At 47.3% G+C, this 22230-nt stretch overlaps 1 protein-coding gene across 1 annotated transcript in view; it reads left to right on the top strand.

Annotated features, from left to right (window-relative positions):
- Positions 1 to 22230, top strand: part of Stacl (SH3 and cysteine-rich domain-containing protein) — an 898939-nt gene that overhangs the window by 525492 nt on the left and 351217 nt on the right. The gene's annotated exons all lie outside the window — the stretch shown is intronic.

Below are 22230 nucleotides of genomic sequence, written 5' to 3'. Positions count from 1 at the left end.
ATATATATATATATATATACATATATGTATATGTGTGTGTGTGTGTGTGTGTGTGTGTGTGTTTGGGTTTGGAGGGGAAGTGTAAAACAGGAACAGGATTGCGAGGCATGGGTTTATTATTGGTGCTTATGAAGCTGGTCATGAGAGGAAAGGTTATGAGAGGCAAGTGTTTTGGGAGCAGCTGGTTGAGTGTATGAACAGTTGTGATGCCAGAGAGCGGGTATTAACGATGGGTGATTTAAATGCGAAGGTTAGTAATGTCGCAGGTGAGGGTATGATTTGGGTGCTTCGGATATTCAGTGTTGTCAGTGGAAATGGTTAACTGCTTGTGCAGTCGTGTGCTGAAAAAAGACTGGTGGCTGGGAGTACTAGGTGTGAAATGAGAGACATACACAAGTATACGTATATGAGTAGGAAAGATCGTCAGAAGGCATGATTGGATTACATACTAATTAATAGGCGTGTACAAGAGAGACTTTTAGATGTGAATGTGCTGAGATGGGCAGCTGGCGAAATGTCTAACCATTACCTTATGGACGCGAGGGTGAGGATTTGTAAAGGTCTTGGGAAAAGGGGAAATATGAGTGGGAAGAGAGTGGTGAGGGTTAGTGAACTTGGAAAAGAGACTTATGTAAAGAAATACCACGGGAGATTGAGTGTAGAAAAGCAAAAGGTGATAGTAAACGAAGGTAAGGGAATGAGGGAGGAATGGAAGGTATTTAGGGAGGTAGTGCTGGCATGTGCTGGAGATACATGTGGCATGAGAAAGTTGGGAGGTGGGCAGATTAGAAAGGTAGTGAGTTGTGGGATAAAGAAGTGAAGTTGTCAGTTAAAGAGAAAAGATAGGGATATGGGCGGTACTTAGGGAAAAGAGTACAAATGATTTGGAGAGATATAAAGGAAGACGACAGGAGGTCAAGAGGAAAGTGCTGGGGTTGAAAAAGAGGGCAGATGATATTTGGGATGAGCGAGTATCAGTAAACTTTAGGGAGGATGAGACGATGTTTTGGAAGGAGGAAAATAATGTGCAAAAAAAGAGGAGAACAAATAGGAACATTGGTGAAGGGGGCTAATGGGGGAGTGTTAACCGTTAGTGGCGAAGTGAGGAGGATATGGAGTGAGTATTTTGAAGGACCGTTGAATGTATTTGATGATGGGATGGCAGATGTGGTATGTTTTGGTCAGGGTGGTGTGCGAAGCGAGAAAGTCAGGGAAATTGGTTTGGTGAAGAGAGAAGAGGTGATGAAATGGTAAAAACCTTGCGTAAGAAAAAATGTGGCAAGGGGACTGGAGTGGATAGTATTGCAGTTGAATTTCTCAGGAAAGGGGGTGACTGTGTTGTTCATTGGTTAGTCAAGATTTTCAATGTATGTATGGATCATTTGAGGAGCCTAAGGATTGGCGGAATGCGTGGTAGAGGGTTTGAGGATCAGGTGTTTATTTTAAAGAATTTGTGTGAGAAATTCTTAGAAAAACGGGCATTGTATGTGGCATTTATGGATCTGGAAAAGGCATATAATAAGTTTGATGGAGATGCGTTGTGGAAGTCTTTAAGATATATGGTGTGGGAGGTAAACTGGTAGAAGTATGTGAGAACCTGTTATCAAGGGGTAAGAAATGATCTTTTTTGGGGAAAGAGGAAAGTGAGTGGTTCCAATTGAAGGTTGGTCTTCGGCAGGGGTGTGTGATGTTTCCATGGCTGTATAATTTGTTTATGGAAGGGGTTGTTAGTGAGGTAAAATGCGAGAATCTTAGAGAGAGAGAGGCGAGTATGCATTCTGTAGGGGAAGAGGGGGCGGTCCTGTTTGAGTAAGAAACTGCAAAAGTTGGTGACCGAGTTTGGAAGTGTGTGTGAAAGGCGGAAGTTGAGAATGAATGTGAATAAAAGTAAAGTCATTAGCTGGGTTGAGGGTCAGATTACTTAAAATGTGAGTTTGAATGGAGAAAAATTGGAGGAAAGGAAGTGTTTCAGATATCTGGGAATGGACATGGCGGCAAATGGAACCATGGAAGCGTAAGTGAGTTATAAGATGAGCGGTGGGGGGAAGATTCTGAGAGCACTGAAGAATGTGTAAAAAGAGAGGTGTTTGTCTGGGAGGGTAAAAATGGTATGATTGAAGGTATAGTAATCCCAAAAATGTTATATGGATGTGAGGCGTGAGCTATAGTGAGGATGTCCTGACGAGAGTGGAAGTACTGGAAATGGAATGAGTGAGGTGGTTTGATCGACGGAGTAATGAAAGGGTAAGGGAGAGGTGTGGTGATAAAATGGGTGTGGTTGAGAGAGCTGAAGAGGGTTTGCTGAAATGGGTTGGACATATAGAGAGAATGAGTGAGGAAAGGTTAACAGAAAGGATTATGTCAGAAGTGGAGGGGTCATGTGGAAAGGGTAAATCAAATTGGAGATGGAAGAATTGAGTGAACAAAATTTTGAGTGATCGGGGCCTGATCGTGCAGGAGAGTGAAAGGCATGCACGGAATAGAATGAATTGGAACGATGTGGTATACAGGTGTCGACGGGGTGGCAATGGGCTGAACCAGGGCATGTGAAGCAGCCGGGGTAAATTATGAAAAGGTCTGTAGGGCCTGGCTGTGGATAGGAAGCTGTGGTTTCGGTGCGTTGCACATTATGGTTAGTGAATGGATGCGAGCGAATGCAGCCATTCTTTGTCTGTTCCTGGTATTACCTCACTAACGCGGGAAATGGCGATTAAGTGTGTGTGTGTATGTGTGTGAAAGAGGAAGTGTTGGGTCTTGAATGATTAAGCTCACAAACTTGCACATATTGACAGTTCTTTTGTTTATGATTGGATCTAATTTGTACATGGCTAGACTGATGTTATGATTCACGATAGCGCTCGAATCTTCGCGTTTAATTTTCGTATGTATGTGTAGATAGATGATAGATAAGGCTATATATATATATATATATATATATATATATATATATATATATATATATATATATATATAGTGTTGAAAGTACTCATGGAACTGGTGACTGGAAACATTGAGATAGAACGTAGAGGAAAAGAAGGTTTGACACCGGTATAGGCGGATGGTGCTTCATACAGCTAATCGGTCGAACCCTGGATCAAACGTAGAGGAAAAGAAGGTTTGACACCGGTATAGGCAGATGAAGCTTCATACAGCTGATCGGTCGAACCCTGGATCAAACCGTTGGGTAAATATCATAAGTTCAATAGATTCCATTAGAAAAACAAAACAAGAGAAAGGCGACTCTTTCTCGCCAGGATGGTGGCAATTGAGAATGGAATGAATTTCTTCAATTATTTCAACAGATAAACCTCATTACGGGACAGTGGAACTCATGTTGCATGTGCCTTACGTTCTCTCTCTCTCTCTCTCTCTCTCTCTCTCTCTCTCTCTCTCTCTCTCTCTCTCTCTCTCTCTCTCTCTCTCCTCCGTTGTGGACCAGCACCGCCCTCCCACCCACAACGATCTACCAATACTTGAGCCTGGCCGCCTCCTTCAGCCAGCCACCACACCCCCCCTCCCCTCCTCCTGCTGGACGGGCCGCCCAACCATTTAAAGTTATAGTAGTGATTGTGGGGCCACGCCACCTCTCCTACACCCACTCTCCTCACACGCCTCCCCAACACTCTCCTTCACCGCCTCTCCCACACTGTCTTCCGTCGCTTCTTCAACGGTTTCCTCCACTGTCTCTCCATCACCGCCTATCCAACCATATTCTCCACCTCCTCTTCCTCCACTGCGTCTCCCATATTGTCTTTCACCACCTCTCCAACGCTGCCCTCCACCATTTCTCCAACACAGTCCTCCAATGCCTCTTCAGCTCTACGTTCCACCATCCCTCCACCACCCCTCCAGGACTACCCTCCGCCACCCATTCAGCACAGCCCTCTACCGCATTTCCAATGCTATCCTGTACTACTGTGATCCTAGCACTATCTTCCAACATAACCTCTCTAATGCTGCCCCTCCAACACTACCCCTCTAATGCTGTCCCTCCAACACTGCCCCTCTAGTATTGTCCCTCCAACACTAAACTCTCATACTGTCCCTCCATCTCCTCCCGTCTAATACGGTCCCTCCAACGCTTACCCCCTAATGCTGTTCCTCCAACATTGCCCCTCTTGCATTGTCCCTCCAACATCACCCCTCTAATACTATCCCTCCAATACTAAACTCTCATACTGTCTCTCTAACACTACTTGTCTAATACGGTCCCTCCAACACTACTTGTCTAATACGGTCCCTCCAACGCTTACCATCTGATACTGTCCCTCCAACACTACCCGCTAATGCTGATCTCCAACACTACCCCTCTAGTACCGTCCCTCCAACACTACCCGCTAATGCTGTCTCTCCAACACTACCCCTCTAATACTATCAATCCAATACTACCCCTCTAACACTGTGCCTCCAACAGTACTCCTCTAATACTGTCCCTCCAACACTATCCCTCTAATACTGCCATTCCAACACTAAACTCTCATTCTGTCCCTCCAACGCTACCCCTCTAACACTGTCCCTCCAACACTTCCCCTCTAGTACTGTCCCTCCAACACTAAACTGTCATTCTGTCCCTCCATCACAAGCCCTCTAGTACTGTCCCTCCAACACTACCGCTAATACTGTCCCTCCAACACTACCCACTAATACTGTCCCTCCAACACTACCCTCTAATACTGTCCCTCCAACAGTACCCTCTAATACTGTCCCTCCAACATTACCCTCTAATACTGTCCCTCCATCACTATCCCTCTAATACTGTCCCTCCAACACTATCCCTCTAATACTGTTCCTCCAATCTATCCCTCTAATACTGTTCCTCCAACGCTATCCCTCTAATACTGTCCCTCCAACACTACCCCTCCTATACTCCCCCCAACGCTACCTACTACTCCCGCCTCTTTACACATTAATGTCCAGCTGTGCGGGTCACCGTGGTCCTCCCTCACTGCCACGACCTACCCTCACTGCCTTCTCCTTGTGTGTCTCCACCACTACCACCATCACCACTACCACCATCACCACTTCCACCATCACTACTACCACCATTATCACCACTACCACCATTATCACCACTACCACCATTATCACCACTACCACCATTATCACCACTACCACCATTATCACCATTATCACCACTACCACCATTATCACCACTACCACCATCACCACTATACCGTTATCACCACTACCACCATCACCGCTGCCACCAACATCACCACTACCACCATTTATCACCGCTACCACTAACGCATCCACTAATGCCATCACCACTACTCCCAACATTACCGCTCCTACCACTTCCAACATCACCACCACTTCTGCCACCACTGTTGCCATCACCACCACTACCACCACCGTACCACCGCCATACCAACCCCACTGCCACCACCGTTCCACCACCATACCAACCCCACTGCCACCACCGCACGTGTGTCAACCTCTGGTGCTTGCCATCACAGGGGCAACACTAACATGGTACAGTGTAACTCCCCACCATCAACACGGCCACCGTCTGCCACCTCCTCCTCCCCAGCCACTCACTTCCCTCCCCCCAACCCTCACACAGACTGGTATGGATCCATCTGTATTCTTTCGCCGCTCGCCCGCGCCTCCATATGTCACTCTGGTCCCAGTTTTCACCTCCCAGTGAGTCAGCCACACACCTTGTTTATCTTAATTGAAGTCGATCCCGCGTTGCTTGAATGGGTCGTGGGGGAGAGAGAGAGAGAGAGAGAGAGAGAGAGAGAGAGAGAGAGAGAGAGAGAGAGAGAGAGAGAGAGAGAGAGAGAGAGAATAGGGCGCTAGAGCTGATACCCCCTTAGCCAGTCACATACACTACCCACGTCCTCCCTCCTCCTCTCGCCGCTAGCTGCGCCCCCGGGCGGTGGGACATGCATGATGCTCCGTCTGTATAGAGGAAACTCTTGAAGTGATGACCGGTCATGGGCATTGGTCTGGCTCGGGTCTTGGTGGAGTGTGTTTCTTGTCTTGCCTGGGTGTGGTGGAGTGAGGTACCTCAGCTTCATTATCAATCCTAAAATCCCAGCAAATCACCCTCAACACAACACCTCGTAAGCCTTAAGTACGATGACTTAACCTTATTTACACAACGACTTATTCCCTTAAATACGATGACTTAATCCATTGAGGACGTCGAACGATCCCGGTGAGTGCCACGGCTTAACCCCCCGAGTGCGATAACCTAACCCCCCTGAGTGCGATAATCTAACACCCCTGAGTGCGATAACCAAACCCCCCCCTGAGTGCGATAACCTAACCCCCCTGAGTGCGATAATCTAACACCCCTGAGTGCGATAACCTAACCCCCCTGAGTGCGATACCCTAACCCCTGAGTATGATAACCTGACCCCCTGAGTGCGATCACCTAACCCCCCTGAGTGCGATCACCTAACCCCCCTGAGTGCGATCACCTAACCCCCCTGAGTGCGATGACTCGATGGTTGAGAACGATGGTCGTAATCTTAGGAGTTCGTTGGCTCTAGTGATCGTCCTCCCGGGGCTAATCTTAACCCCTCCAGGGCCACAGTTCTGCTGCGCCCGCGGTGACACTGGCTGGAACTGAGCCACTGTGGTCACGATCATTCCAGTGTCAGAGGAACTGGTGTCAGAACTGTGGTCAGGATCATTCCAGTGTCAGAGCAACTGGTGTCAGAACTGTTGTCAGGATCATTCCAGTGTCAGAGGAACTGGTGTCAGAACTGTGGTCAGGATTATTCCAGTGTCAGAGCAACTGGTGTCGGAACTGTGGTCAGGATCATTCTAGTGTCAAGAGGAACTGGTGTCAGAACTGTGGTCACGATTATTCCAGTGTCAAGAGGAACTGGTGTCAGAACTGTGGTCACGATCATTCCAGTGTCAGAGCAACTGGTGTCGGAACTGTGGTCAGGATTATTCCAGTGTCAGAGGAACTGGTGTCGGAACTGTGGTCAGGATTATTCCAGTGTCAGAGGAACTGGTGTCAGAACTGTGGTCAGGATCATTCTAGTGTCAAGAGGAACTGGTGTCAGAACTGTGGTCAGGATTATTCCAGTGTCAAGAGGAACTGGTATCGAAACTGAGCCACTGTGATCAGGATCATTCCGGTGTCATAGGAACTGGTGTCGGAACTGAGACACTGTGATCATAATTACCTCAGTGTTAGAGGAACTGATTACCGTAACAAGTTTAGAATCGCCCCCGGAACCTCCCTTCCCAAAATAGAGGATGGTCCGATACCCAACTTGATATGTTCTCTAAATCAACTGATCTTCATTAGGTTTAGATGGACACTGTGTTTTCAGGGTAATTAATTACGAGGATAGAGTGATTCGATGGACTCTGTATATTCAGTCATTAATTACGAGGATATAGTGAACACAAGAACTACATAGTAACAACAACTGGATTTAATGAACTAGTCTCAGCTGAGTGTGGAGGACTGAAACTTCAGACAACTTTTGTCAAGATAGTGAGTGTGGCGGGTGGGCGAGCCCCCTTGCCCTCCAGTGTGCGAACAAATGATGATACTTCAGCTTCCTGCTTTGTTCTGTAGTGTTGGGGTATTGAGTGTGTCCATTGATTTGGTGGGGAGGGGTGGGGCTTACACCGGTACAGGAAGACAATGCAGTGAGGTTAGACACTGCCAGGGGATCCTCGGCCTTGATAAAAGTTAGTGATAATAAAGGAGGAAGATGACAAAGAAATATTTTCGTCGAGGAAGAAGAGTGTGTGTGACCGCCAGAGTGTGTGTTCATGCGAGGGGGTGACTGGCAGGTCAGAGTGTTGTGCTCACCCTGGGACCAGTCCTCTCCATCACCCCAGCTCCCTCACCCTCCCCCCTGCTGCACCTCACACACACACACACACACACACACACACACACACTTTTTATATATAGTGATCGACACGCCCCAGCCACATGCCATCTCGGGCGAAAGAAATGAAACTAATGAAAAGAAGGTAGACATTACTCAGGACCCCGCAGGTGTGTGTGGACCTGACCTCCTAAAAGGACAAGAGTTCCAGGAAGAAGTAGAGACGAAACGAGGAAGAGAATCCCACATCTTGGCTCTTCGAAAGGAGGCATCAGAACGGTCACTCCTCGAGTGGCTGGTCTCCACACATCAACTGTGAGAAGCAGCGGCCCACGTGCGATGTCTCGGGTCCGCTGCGTGCAAAAAAGGATTTGTAACAGAGAGAGGAAATACCAGGAAAATTAAGGAGAAGGAAGGCTTTTGATGGCACTGTGGGTAAGAAAGAGGTGGAGGAGGAGCCACCCCAAATGAGTGAACAGTGCCCCCATACAAGGGAGGGACAAATCCTCTGCAGATGTGAAACAGATGCTTACACGAGAAGTGATTAGGACACCTGTGTATTATCTTATCCGTTTATCCAAATTCTTGGAATTATCAGTGGAGGAGGAGAGTCACTGAATGAATCATCGTGATCAATTGTAAATGTTATGAGGTAAGGAGGCACCACTAATAGCAGATGGAGCGTTTAGAACTTTGGTCCATAGTGAACAATCCTGGCCACAAGTTATACAGTATAGTCACCAGGCGCCAGACAGCACGAGAGGCTTCTAAATTCCACGTGTGGACAGATATAAGTTTTGAGTCACCTCATCATGAGATATGACCTACCCTCATACGTGTTCTAGTGGCCAAAAGGTCTCGTGGCGTCCAGGGGAACATTGTTGTAATACAGTATGGAACAGAGGATCTTTGTGCGTAGCGTAGAGCGATCACGACGGTGTACGTATCGTAGTATTGTAGTTCGGTGTGTGGTGCCCTACCCTCACACTCAGGCCAGTGCAGCAGCAAGCAGGCAGGCTGGCAGCCCGTGTCACCCCAGCGCCCCGGGCGTGTCCAGCAAGCTGGCAGACTTACGATTTAAGTTCGTGTGTGAGCGGCGGCAGCGGGAGTGAGAAGCCCTGGAACTCCATCTTTCAGCGGGGATCCGCGGCAGGGAGAGAGAGAGAGAGAGAGAGAGAGAGAGAGAGAGAGAGAGAGAGAGAGAGAGAGAGAGAGAGAGAAGAGAGAGAGAGAGAGTCCACTTTCTCGTTGTCATGAATAAACAAATGGGACTGATGTCCAGCGGGAGGGGAATACTGCATGTGGAGGGATTAAGAAAATAAATTTAGCTGTTGGAGGAAGGGTTACTTGTTTGTAAGGTTCTGGTGAATGGAGTGGTGGAGGTGGTTTGTGGAAGGTGTGGTGAATGGAGTGGTGGAGGTGGTTTGTGGAACGTCTGTTGAATGTGGTGGCGGAGGTGGTTTGTAGAAGGTTCTGGTGAATGGAGTGTTGGAGGTGGTTTGTGGAAGGTCTAGTGAATGGAGTGGTGGAGGTGGTTTGTGGTAGGTCAGGTGAATGGAATGTTGGAGGTGGTTTGTGGAAGGTCTGGTGAATGGAGTGGTGGAGGTGGTTTGTGAAAGGTCTAGTGAATGGAGTGGTGGAGGTGGTTTGTAGTAGGCTGGTGAATGGAATGTTGGAGATGGTTTGTGGAAGGTCTGGTGAATGGAGTGGTGGAGGTGGTTTGTGGAAGGTCTAATGAATGGAGTGGTGGAGGTGGTTTGTGGTAGTCTGTTGAATGGAATGTTGTAGATGGTTTGTGGAAGGTCTGGTGAATGGAGTAGTGGAGGTGGTTTGTGGAAGGTCTGGTGAATGGAGTGGTGGAGGTGGTTTGTGGAAGGTCTAGTGAATGGAGTGGTGGAGGTGGTTTGTGGTAGGTTTGTTGAATGGAATGTTGTAGATGGTTTGTGGAAGGTCTGGTGAATGGAGTGGTGGAGGTGGTTTGTGGAAGGTCTGGTGAATGGAGTGGTGGAGGTGGTTTGTGGAAGGTCTAGTGAATGAAGTGGTGGAACTGTTTAGTGGAAGCGGATGAATTTGTGCTGAGTGGTGTGGGAGGGGAGGGGGAGTATGGTCCAACGACAGGGGAGTGTTTGGGTGTGTGTAGGGATAATTACTGTTCTGGCTGGTCATGGTGAGTGTAGAAGGTTGTACATTCAAGTCTGTTTCTTTGTCTTTGTGCCAGTGTGTGTGTGGGTGTACACATTCATGTAGACATGTGTGCGTGTTTTGTAAGAAAGAAAATTGGTGTTTAGAAAAAGACATGCAAGTCAAGACAGTAACACAGGCATCGTACTACAAAATTAATCTTCATGTAAGTTTGAAATGAAGAAAGGTGATTCTCTTTAGGTCAGACATGTTCTCACTGGATAACGCAATTCCGTTTTATCGCGTCTAAATTAGATATAGTGATGTTAGGAAAGATTACAGAATAACATCTTGATGAGATATTATACATAGTGCATTGTGAACATCTTAGTATTTCTCAACTTTGGTGTATTAAATGTAAATGTTTCATAAACCAACACAAAATTGTACACTTCAGTGATGTTTCGCTGTCATTCCTTGATCAGCAAAGCTGAACATACACTTCCCCTTTGTTGGTTGTTGCTTGTGAACTGATTTGGGATCATCCCTCTTTAGACTGCAGCAGTGGTGAGCCATCATGTGCGGGCATCCCACCTTCCCTCAAACCTCGGCTCTGTTTTAAAGATGTGTTGGTTGGAATCCCTCACTCTGATCCTCACTTACGACTTCTCAGTATTTCCAGGAAGGAGTAGACGAGTCTGGAGTCGACCGAGTGTATTTTAAGAGTCTTAATTCAACCTAAAAACGAAGTACGCTCTTACCGTGTCTTGAATTATTTCCTTTTTGTAGTTATCAGAGTTCATGTTTACGAGACAGTTGTGACCGACGGGCGTTAGAGATAAAAGGTACATCGTTTTCATGTGTCCTGAGACATTAGATTGTCCAAGAGGGGCCTGTTTCCAGGACCAACAAACACCCCTTCCCTCAGTCTGACATAACGGGGATGAGGAACATGTACCATAAGTATTGTAAGCCCAGTCCTTCTGTGCCAAGCCATTTGATGTGGTTCTTCATTACAAAGGTTTATGATGTGTAGTGGTTGCGGCAGTATCTTGCTGCGTTCCACGAGTGGCTGAGTCTCGGTGCTCAGAGATCGTGGAATAATCTCTTATTTCCGACGAGACCAAATCTTTCTTCACATAATGGTCTGCTGTGGCTCTTCTCTTCTTTTCCGGTGATTTCTTATCTTTTCTTCTTGTCCGATTGTTTCTTGTCTTCACTTCTTCGCATTTGCATTACGTCCACCAGTGTAACGAAATGAAGTGGTTGTATTTTTACAAGTTCTAGGAATATCCAGGTAGATAGGCAGAAACTGGGTCTTGGAGGTACTAAACTCTGCATTGTTAGTTCACTTTCTCACTTCTACTGGTATTACTTTGGTTTATGCTCCCGAGAGCTGGCTGCGTGTGTGTGCCCACCACCAGCTAGATCACGCAATACTCGGCAAGCTGCTGCGTCACATGATTACTGTGTGACCGCTGGCAACTCAGGGGTGGACTGTTTTGGTAACTCTCTTTTCCTACGCCTCTAAGCTTCGCAACTGTCTACCTTCTCATGTCTTTCCCAAATTATCCATGATCTGGTAATTTGTAGAAGACAAGTTTTTCATATCCTCCAGAATTTGCCAGTACTCTCCCTTGTCTCTTCTTTTTCCCAGTCATTAACCTCTCTGTATTTCAATTATAGCCCGGCCTTGATGATGACTTGTGTTCGTGACTGGAGCCTTCAACATAGAAGAAAAAGATCGGCTGCAATCAGAGAAAAGTTGCTTTAGTTCGACGTGGGAGAAATGCTCTAAGGATTATATGATAGTTGTGTGAATGGATATATGAATATCACTTTTGGTCAAGTGACGAAACGTGTCTCTTGTGACATTGAAGATTAAGGGTAGAGTATATTAGATTATATTCCCGTCAAACTTGAGCTGGTAGAATGAAGACAAACACTTTGTACGTTATCGCATACGATGAGTATCATGAAAATTATAATATTTTCCAAGCGACTCGCAAACAGTATCGAACCGAGACAGAGAGAGAGTAGACAGTCGGGGACAGAAACTGTAACCCAAATCAGAGGCATTGACAGAGTAAGGGCGATAGAGCCTTCCAGATGCATTCCACCAGCCAGTCAGTACTGCCTCACCACCACCACTACCAGTCTACAACACGCCATCACCACCACCACCACCACTACCACCACTACCAGTCTACAACACACAACTACTACCAGTCTACAACACGCCACCACCACCACCACCACCACCACCACCACCACCACCACTACCAGTCTACAACACACCATCACCACCACCACCACACTACCAGTCTACAACACACCATCACCACCACCACCACACTACCAGTCTACAACACGCCATCACCACCACCACCACCACTACCAGTCTACAACACGCCATCACCACCACCACCACCACTACCAGTCTACAACACGCCATCACCACCACCACCACCACTACCAGTCTACAACACGCCACCACCACCACCACCACCACTACCACCACTACCAGTCTACAACATACAACTACTACCAGTCTACAACACGCCACCACCACCACCACCACTACCAGTCTACAACACGCCATCACCACCACCACCACTACCAGTCTACAACACGCCATCACCACCACCACCACTACCAGTCTACAACACGCCATCACCACCACCACCACTACCAGTCTACAACACGCCATCACCACCACCACTACCAGTCTACAACACACAACTACTACCAGTCTACAACACGCCATCACCACCACCACTACCAGTCTACAACACGCCACCACCACCACCACCACCACCACTACTAGTCTACAACTCACAACTATTACCAGTCTACAACAGGCCACCACCACCACCACCAGTCTACAACACACAACCACTACCAGTCTACAACACACCACCACCACTGCCAGTCTACAGCACACCACCACTACTAGTCTACAACACACCACCACCATCACCACTGCCAGTCTACAGCACACCACCACTACGAGTCTACAACACAGCACCAACACTACCAGTCTACAACACACCACCACCACCACTACCAGTCTACAACACACCACCACCACCACTACCAGTCTACAACACACCACCACCACCACTGCCAGTCTACAACACGCCGCAACCACCACTACCAGTCTACAACATGCTACCACCACCATCACTACCAGTCTACAACACGCCACCACCACCACTGCCACTCTACAACATGCCGACACCACCACCAGTCTACAACACACCACTACCAGTCTACAACACACCACCACCACCACTACTGCCAGTCTATAACACGCCGCAACCACCACTACCAGTCTACATCATGCTACCACCACCACCACTACCAGTCTACAACACGCACCACCACCACTGCCACTCTACAACATGCCGACACCACCACCAGTCTACAACACACCACTACCAGTCTACAACACACCACCACCACTGCCAGTCTACAACACGCCACCACCACCACCACCAGTCTACAACACGCTACCACCACCACCACTCTACAACACACCAATACCAGTCTACAACACGCCACCTCCACCACCAGTCTACGACACGCCGCCACCACGACCACCAGTCTACAACACGCCACCACCACCACCAGTCTACAACACGACGCCACCACGACCACCATTCTACAACACGCCATCACCACCACCAGTCTACAACACGCCGCCACCACGACCACCATTCTACAACACGCCACCACCACCACCAGTCTACAACACGCCACCATCCACATAAGAGATTTAATAAGAGGAACATCTTGGCGGGGATGGAGTTGGGAGCGCCGGGATTACGCTGTCCGGAAGGGAGGTAATTACAGCTTGGAGGTGCCAACCCCCGCAGCACGGACGCTTAGCCTTACATACCCCCCATCATAAATCAGGAGACAGGAGGAGGATGGGAGGAATCGTCCTTTGTTTTTCTCTCCCACTGTATTGTGTCAACATGTAGGCAGGAGGCCAGCCTTTGGGCAAGCAGAAGTATACACCTACATGCATGACTGCCCTATTTCTTATAATGTAGATAGGAAAGGAAACGTTGAAGAATACTTAAAATAGTTTTTGCTGTCTTTCTCCTGAATACGTCGGGGAACATCGAGTAATGCCCCATTTTCTGTGATGTTTTCTTAAATTTTTAGGGGGATCCATAGAATATGCTGATATATTGTTCCTTTTTTATTTTTTTTTTTTTGTCATAAGTACTTAGAGAAGGAAGTGCTTCATTTACATATCTTGTAGTCGTTTCCTACTAGTAGGATTCCCCTGTGAGAGAGAGAGAGAGAGAGAGAGAGAGAGAGAGAGAGAGAGAGAGAGAGAGAGAGAGAGAGAGAGAGATGAGAGGAAGGGGTTGGGGATTGGCTGGGAGAGTTAATGAGGTGAGGGTGATTTGAAGGGTGAGAGAGAGAGAGAGTGAGAGGGAGAGAGTGATTTGATTGAGATTGAGGGTGAGAAGTGGTTTTAGTAAGGGAATTATGAGTTAATGAGCTGCACTCGTCCAGAAGGGCTCAAGAAATTTTCTGAGGGTGAGAGCGAGTGTGAGGGTAAGCATAGGGTAAGTGTGTGTGAGTGAGGGTTGAGGATGGAGAGTGAATGGGGGAGACGATGAGGTGAAAGTGAGGATGAAAGTGAATGAAAAGTAGTGCGTGTGTGAGCGAGGGAGAGAGTGATGTTGGGTGAGAGTGAGCCATGGCCGCGCAGCAGCAGCAGCAGGTGCAACAGCAGCAGGAGTAGGAGCAGCAGGTGCAACAGCAGCAGGAGTAGGAGCAGCAGGTGCAACAGCAGCAGGAGTAGGAGCAGCAGGTGCAACAGCAGCAGGAGTAGGAGCAGCAGGTGCAACAGCAGCAGGAGTAGGAGCAGCAGGTGCAACAGCAGCAGGTGCAACAGCAACCGACTCCTGCCATGACCTACCCTCCGCTCTTACCTCCGACCCCCTCACCCCGACTCTCTCCCTGGTTGTCATGGAGAGAGAGAGAGAGAGAGAGAGAGAGAGAGAGAGAGAGAGAGAGAGAGAGAGAGAGAGAGAAAGAGAGAGAGAGAGGTTGTAGCAACAGGAGGAGACGGAGGCAGAACGGCCGTTATTATCACGTCATCGTCATAGAAAAACAGAACTCCTCCTCTTGTTAATCGTCTGGTGATTACCATTTGGTCTCGTTAACCCCTTGAGTGCCACCCACTGAGCGTGAAGGTACGACCCCCTTTAGCGCGACGGTACGACCCCTTGAACGCGACGGTACGACCCCTTGAACGTGACGGTACGAGCTCAGGAGCGCGACGGTACGACCCCTTGCACGCGACGGTACGAGCTCAGGAGCGCGACGGTACGACCCCTTGAGCGCGACGGTACGACCCCTTGAACGCGACGGTACGACCCTTTTCTACCCAATGGTCGTAGATTCTTATTCAAGAATCTTTTCGCTGAGCTCAAGGGCGGTACTCAGGGGCCGTACCGTTATGCTAATGGCAGTACGGTCGCGCCCAAGGGCCATAGTTTCGGTTTCAAGGGCCTTACGGTCGTGCTTAAGGGCAATAACGTGTAGCTAAGGGCCGTAATGCCGTGTTCTAGGGCCGCGCTGTCGTGCTTAAAGGCCTCATCGTCGTGGTTAAAGGCTATGCCCTCGTGCTCAAGGGCCGTACCATCGTATTCAGGGGCCGTTCCGTCGTGCACCAGAGGAGTACTGTCTTGCCCCAAGGCCCGTACCGTCGTGCTCAAGGCCCTCACCGTCTTGTTTACAAGGTCGTGCCTTCGCTCGCGTTCAAGGGCGGAAGGGAGAATATTTTTTTATGCACATTCTGAATCTTTCCAATGTTTCCTTTGGGCACCCTCCTCCTCCCCCCCTCCCCCCACCCGTCCAGCTAACACACCCCCCCCCTCCTCCCTCCCTCTTCCCCCAACACACAGATCAACTGCCTCCCTCCACCTCCACCACCACCACCACCACCACCACACATCAACTGCAGTAACGCTCGGGAATTTTCCCTCAACCAGCTGGTATAATTCCCCCGCCCGCCCCCCTGGCACTTCTGCCGTAAATCTAGCGTTACTGATTTTTCCACCATAAAAATTCTCCCTCCTTTTTTTTTCTCAATTAATTCATGTGCAGTTTACTGATATCCTCAGGTGAAGATGTTTGTTTTTTTGTCTGGAGCCTTCGGTGCAAAAGGGGTTTGTTCTGTTGTTCTTTTTGTGGTGGAAACGTCCCATAAATTTCCCCCCCCCCCCCCGCCCCCCTAAGCTTGGAGGGAGGGTAAGGGGGTGAATTTCCCCCGCCCGCCGGAATCTTCCAGAACGCAGCGGCTTTCCCGATTATCTTAACGTGACTGAAAACTTCTCTTGAAGTCTGAGGAAGATGGAATCTGGGGGCGACTTCTTTTTTTCTTTCTTTCTTTCTTTTCTCCTCCCCACACAGTCTTTACCTTCGTTCTCTGAACTATCGCATTAATCATCCTAATTAACCACCGTATTCAGTAAACCCAGCTAGTGCTATATATATATATATATATATATATATATATATATATATATATATATATATATAAACACTATAGGGAAATTATCGTAGGGCATACCACGATTTACCTCATCATTTCTCTTGTTATAGATATAGACCGATTTAAGTTGGTTTGGCAAAAGAAAATGGAATTTAGTATTCGCGTGTCTCCCCTCGCGGCGACAACATTACCATTAGCAAGAGAAAGAAAATGGTGAAAGAGAATTAGTGAAGGACTGTTCATAGCGATGCCCGGGGACCGACTGGTCCTACGACCAGCCACAGGACGTGCGGTAGTGTATTAGGAGGTCGATAGATTGATAATTGGATGGATAGATGAATAGATAGATGGATAGATAGGTAGATGTATAGATAGAATGGTAGATAGATAGATAGATGAGCCAGAGCGATGAGAAAGGCATATAGTCTCTCAATGGAGAGAGACAGGACGAGATTTCCCTTAACAGAGAGAGAGAGAGAGAGAGAGAGAGAGAGAGAGTGGGGTGAACGGGAGACTTTTGGGTAGCGTCTGACACAACGGGGTTGAGGAACACGCACCAGGCGCACTGGAATCTCCCACTCCCTATGGGGAGATGAGGCCAAGGGTGCGATTGCAAGATATGTTGGACGAAAGAAAATGGTGGACGACTGAAGGAATTAGGGGGATGGTTGCAAGAGATTGGTACTTGATTAAAGGAAATGGGTAAGCGATTGAAGGAAATGGGTAGACAATTGAAGAAAACGGGTACGCGATTGAAGTAATTTGGCGGACTGTTGCAAGAAATTGGTTTATGATTGAAGGAAATGGGTGGACGATTAAAGGAAGTGGGTGGACGATTGAAGGAAATGGGTACACGATTGAAGGAAATGGGTGCACGATTGAAGGAAATGGGTACACGATTGAAGGAAATGGGTACATGATTGAGGGAAATGGGTACATGATTGAAGGAAATGGGTACGTGATTGACGAAAATGGGCACATGATTGACGAAAATGGGTACACGATTGAAAGAAATGGGTACACGATTGAAAGAAATGGGTACGTGATCGAAAGAATCGGGCAGTTAACTGTGTGGGAGTTGTTTTTACGTGCTACAAGCCACTGTCTGGGATGGATGGATGGATGGTTGAGACAGAGGCGTAGATTAAACCGGTTGGGTTGGAATGGGTGGACGATTGTGCCTGAACAAGCGGGATATGACTTCCTGGTTTTTAAAGGGAATGGACTGACGTTTGACATTTGATGATGGCAGGGACAAAAGACCAGACAACAGAGAGAGAGAGAGAGAGAGAGAGAGAGAGAGAGAGAGAGAGAGAGAGAGGAAAAATGGAGTTGGTAGATCCTGGATGAAGCGGGGGACGGGGAGGAGTGTGTGAGAGGTGAGGGGAGGGAGAGAAGCTGGACGCCTGGTGGCAGGTAAGGGAAGCACCTGTGTGAATATTGCGCGGCTGTAGACAATATCCGTGTGACGCCATCATTGTTGTTGACGAGACCAGTAACAGCTCGCCCAGGTGGGTGAGAGGGAGGGTGGGAGAGGCACGGGATCGAGGGGGGAGGGAGGTGGAAGAGGGTGGGAGAGAGGGAGAGACTTGGAGGGACAGTGAAAAGGGATAGGAAGGAAGAGACGAGAAGGTTTAGAGGGATGGAGAGCATGACTAGCTAGTGTATATGAGAGAGAGAGAGAGAGAGAGAGAGAGAGAGAGAGAGAGAGAGAGAGAGAGAGAGAGAGAGATTGCCTACGACGAGATTCGGCTCTGAGAGAGACAAAGATCACCTAGATACATACAGGGGGAATTCCTGAGATAACGTGAGATATCTGAAAGTTAACGATGACAAAATTGACGAGGATGAAGGTATAGGAACAGGATAGATGAACACATGAAAGACAGTGTTCAATATTACAACTCAAGAAAACAGAAACTATAACGAGATCATGAAAAAGAAATATACGACTGGCTAACTTCGAGCAGAGAGAGAGATCCATGCCACACCAGACCATACACACAGTCAGACTGTTCCCAAACAACTGCCTCGCAGGGACTGTTGATTTGCCGGAATTTCGTAAAGCCATACAGAAAACCAAGGACTTCGCCCCGGAACACGGTGATATAGATGAGAAGCATATCATCATGCTACCATCTCAACATATCATCATGCTACCTTCTCAACATGTACAGTGCTATGCTAAGCGCATGATACTTTCCTCCGAAGATTCAAAGAGGCCAGAGTAACAGTGATACCAAAACCGGGAGTGACAGAAACAGACCCGGAAGAACTACCTCCCCATATCCCTCCCAGATGTCTCAAGGAAACTCTCTGAAAGAATTGTGAACTAAAGTTAAAAGGACACCTTGAAAACAGCAACCTCCGTAACCCAAATTATGACTGCTTCCGAAAGGGCAAAAGCTCCACCTTAACATTCGCGATTGCGGCAGAAACCACCTCTGCTTCCACAGAACAAGGAATGTATTTGACTGTGTACGGACTAACCACCTACAGTTATCCGTGCCTGAGATTACAGAAAGGATACTGCGTAATTGTCTAAACCAACGCATGGCAGAGATCATCATCGGTTCAGCAACGCCACCAAAAAGTCCTTCAATAAAGCGGGGTGCCCCAGGGCAGCGTCTTATCACCGACACTATTCATAACTTACACATATGACATTCCCCCACCAGCTGGTTCCATGAGCATGGACATCGACGGCGACTACGCCACTCAAATAGTCGTATCGAACAACTCTCTCCCAGATCGCATTCGTTTCGTACAGTCAGAGGCAACCAGACTAAAAAGAATTGAAAAGGACTGCCTAGGTAAAAAAAAGAAAAAAAAAAAACGTAAGTAGGTTTACAATAGTATCGTCAGGAAGAATAAAATCCAACGGAACAACCATAGAAGGTAACAAGGTAGCGTACATGGATAGCTGCAGAAGCTTGGGTCACACATTAAAATCACGGGGGTATGGTAATAGATCACATCAGCAAGAGATCCACACAGCAAAGCTCAACCCAGACCAGCATGTATAGATTCTCATACCATCTAGAGAATCAAAACTTACACCTGGTCAAGGCCATGACAATACCCGTCCTAACGTTCTCGCCCATACCAACTCTCCTCACCTACAAATCTCGTATGCTGAAGTTACAGCGGAGACATAATATGGCTCTACGACTCGTCACAAATGAAAAATACCTTTACATTGAAAACACCTTCGAACACCGCGAACGACTTAAGATTAAGCCAGTCTGTGTATACTTTAGAGAATCGGCCCCGAAAGTATGGCAGAAACTTGAACACAACGGCGATACAGACACATGTGAGATCTGGACAGCAGTACAATCGTGGAACACATTTGGTTCCCTCAAAGCATCAGAGCAGGTTTTTCAGTTCCTCCAAAACTCTAAATTTCTTTCCCTTGTCTTTTCTTTTTCCCTTTCATAATTCTCTCCATATTTCAATTATGACCAGGCCTTAACGTGGACTTTTGTCCGTGACTGGAGCGTTCAACATAAAAGATTTATAGACAAGGCACCAAAAACGCATCTCCAGATAATCACCCACATATATCAAGATATTTACGCCAGAACACCACACACCTGTACACACTTCAGTCTGCTCTTCCATTCCAAGCGATCCCTTCCTCTGTTCCGCCTCTTCTTCCTTTCCTGTAAACACCCTGTTAAAAGAAATTAGTGGCAGACAGAGAAAGGTATAGAGGTTAACGCCGTTAGGTTCGAATCCTGGTTGCAGCAGTCGAAGGGAGGGAACCTGGAAACCCTCCCCTTCTTGTATTTCTGTTCATAAAAGCTGGAACTGAAGAAGGAGCCAGTGCTCATCCTCCTCAAAGACTCCGGTTGAAATGTCTAAATGCGTTTGGATGTAACCAAGATGAGAAGGTCGGGTTGTAGTGCTGGGTGAATTGAATGAGAGACTGGGTAATGTAGCAGTTGAGGGTATATTTTAGGGGGGCCTGGGATATCAGAGATGTGAATGAAATTGGTGAACAGCTTTTGGAGTTGAGCGCTGAAGAAGGACTTGGAGACTGGGAACACCTGGTTGAGAAGAGCGATGGTAAGCGGGCATTGTGTACTGAATGATAGTTGTGCAAAAGAGAGATTCTTGGATGTGGATACGCAGAGAGGGGTAGCTGGTGGGATGTCTTATCATTACTTGGTGGAGGCGAGAGTTGTTTGTAGAGGCTTTCGGAAAAGAGAAGATAATATGGTTGGAAAGAGGGTGATGAAAGTGAGTGAACGTGGAAAAGAGGCTCTGTGAAGAGATACCAGAAGAGATTGATTGGAGAATGGCAAATGGTGACAGTGATGAAAATTGGAGAGTGGGCGAGGAATGGTAGGTATTTACGGAAACAATAATGACATGTGCGAGAGAAGTGTGACGCATGCGGATAATGGTGGGTGGACATGAGTGAAAGTGTAGAGACCGGTGGAATACGTTTTGTCAGTGAAAAAGAAAATAGAGGTGTATGGGCGTTACTTGCAGGAAAGGAGTACGAATTATTGGGAGAAGTACAAGAGAAAGTGACGGGAGGTCAAGAGGAAGGTATAAGGACTGAAAATAATGGGCAAATGAGACTTAGGACGAGCAAAAAACAGCAAACTTCATGGAGAATAGGAAGATATATTGGAAGGAGGTTAGTTATGTGAGGATCAGCAAATGGGAGCATCGATGAAGTGAACAAATGGAGATGTGAGTAGTCAGAAATGAGAAGAAAAGAGATAGCGTGAGTACTTTGAAGGAATGTTGAATGTTTCATGAAAGGGTTGCAGATGTGGAATTTTTGGGTTAGGGAGGTGTGTGAAGTGAGAAAGTCATGACAGTGGTTTGGTGAAAAGAGAAGAGGTGGTGAAAGCATTGCAAAAGGTGAAGTGTGGTAAGGCGGCTGGAGTGGATGGAGTTGCGGTTGAATTTCTCAAGAGGTGTGACTGTGTTGTTCATTAGATAGGGGTTTAATTATATGTATGGGTCTCGGTGAGGTGCCTGAATATTGGGGGAATGAATGTATAATGCTAGTTTTGTATCAAGGCAATGGGTACAAAGGTGAAAGTTCGAATTAAAGAGGTATAAGTTTGTTGAGTGTACCTGGTAAGTTGTCTGGGAGAGTTGTGATTGAAAGGATGAAGGCATGTAGAGAGCATCAGACTGCACAGGAACATTGTGATTTCATAAGCGTTAGCGGATGTGTGGATTTGGTGTTTCTTCTGAAGAATTTGTGTGCGAAATACTAAGAATAACAGAAGGATTTGTTTGTGACATTTATGAATCTGAAGCAACATATTATAGGCATGATGGAGATGGTTTGTGGAACGTGTAATAAATGTATGGTGTGGGAGAAAAAGCTACTAAGAGCAGTGAAGAGCTTTCATCAAGAGATCAGGGCGTGTGTGCGAGTAGGTAGAGAGGAAGGCAAGTGGTTCCAGGCGGAGGAGAGTGCGGCAGGGATGTGTGATGTTACCATGGCTGTTTACTCTGTTAATGGATGGGGGTGATGAAGTAAATGACAGGGTTTTGAATCTGTCAGAGGTGGGAGAGCTTGGGAGATGACAGTTGTTGTTTGCTGATGACACTGGGTTGGTGGCAGATTCAAGTGAGAAACTGTAGAAGTTGGTGTCTGGGAATGTGTGTGAAAGGAGAAACTAAGAAAGAATACGAATAAAAGTAAGGCTGCTAAGGTTTGCAGTGCAAATAGACATGTTACTTGGGGGTGTAAGTTTAAATGGACAGAACTTGGAGAAAGTAAAGAGTTTTAGATGT

Source organism: Panulirus ornatus, chromosome 1 (genome assembly GCF_036320965.1).
Source record: "Panulirus ornatus isolate Po-2019 chromosome 1, ASM3632096v1, whole genome shotgun sequence".
NCBI classification, from domain to species: domain Eukaryota; kingdom Metazoa; phylum Arthropoda; class Malacostraca; order Decapoda; family Palinuridae; genus Panulirus; species Panulirus ornatus.
The sequence above is the reverse complement of the archived record's forward strand: the minus strand, read 5'-3'. Positions and strand labels throughout refer to the sequence as shown.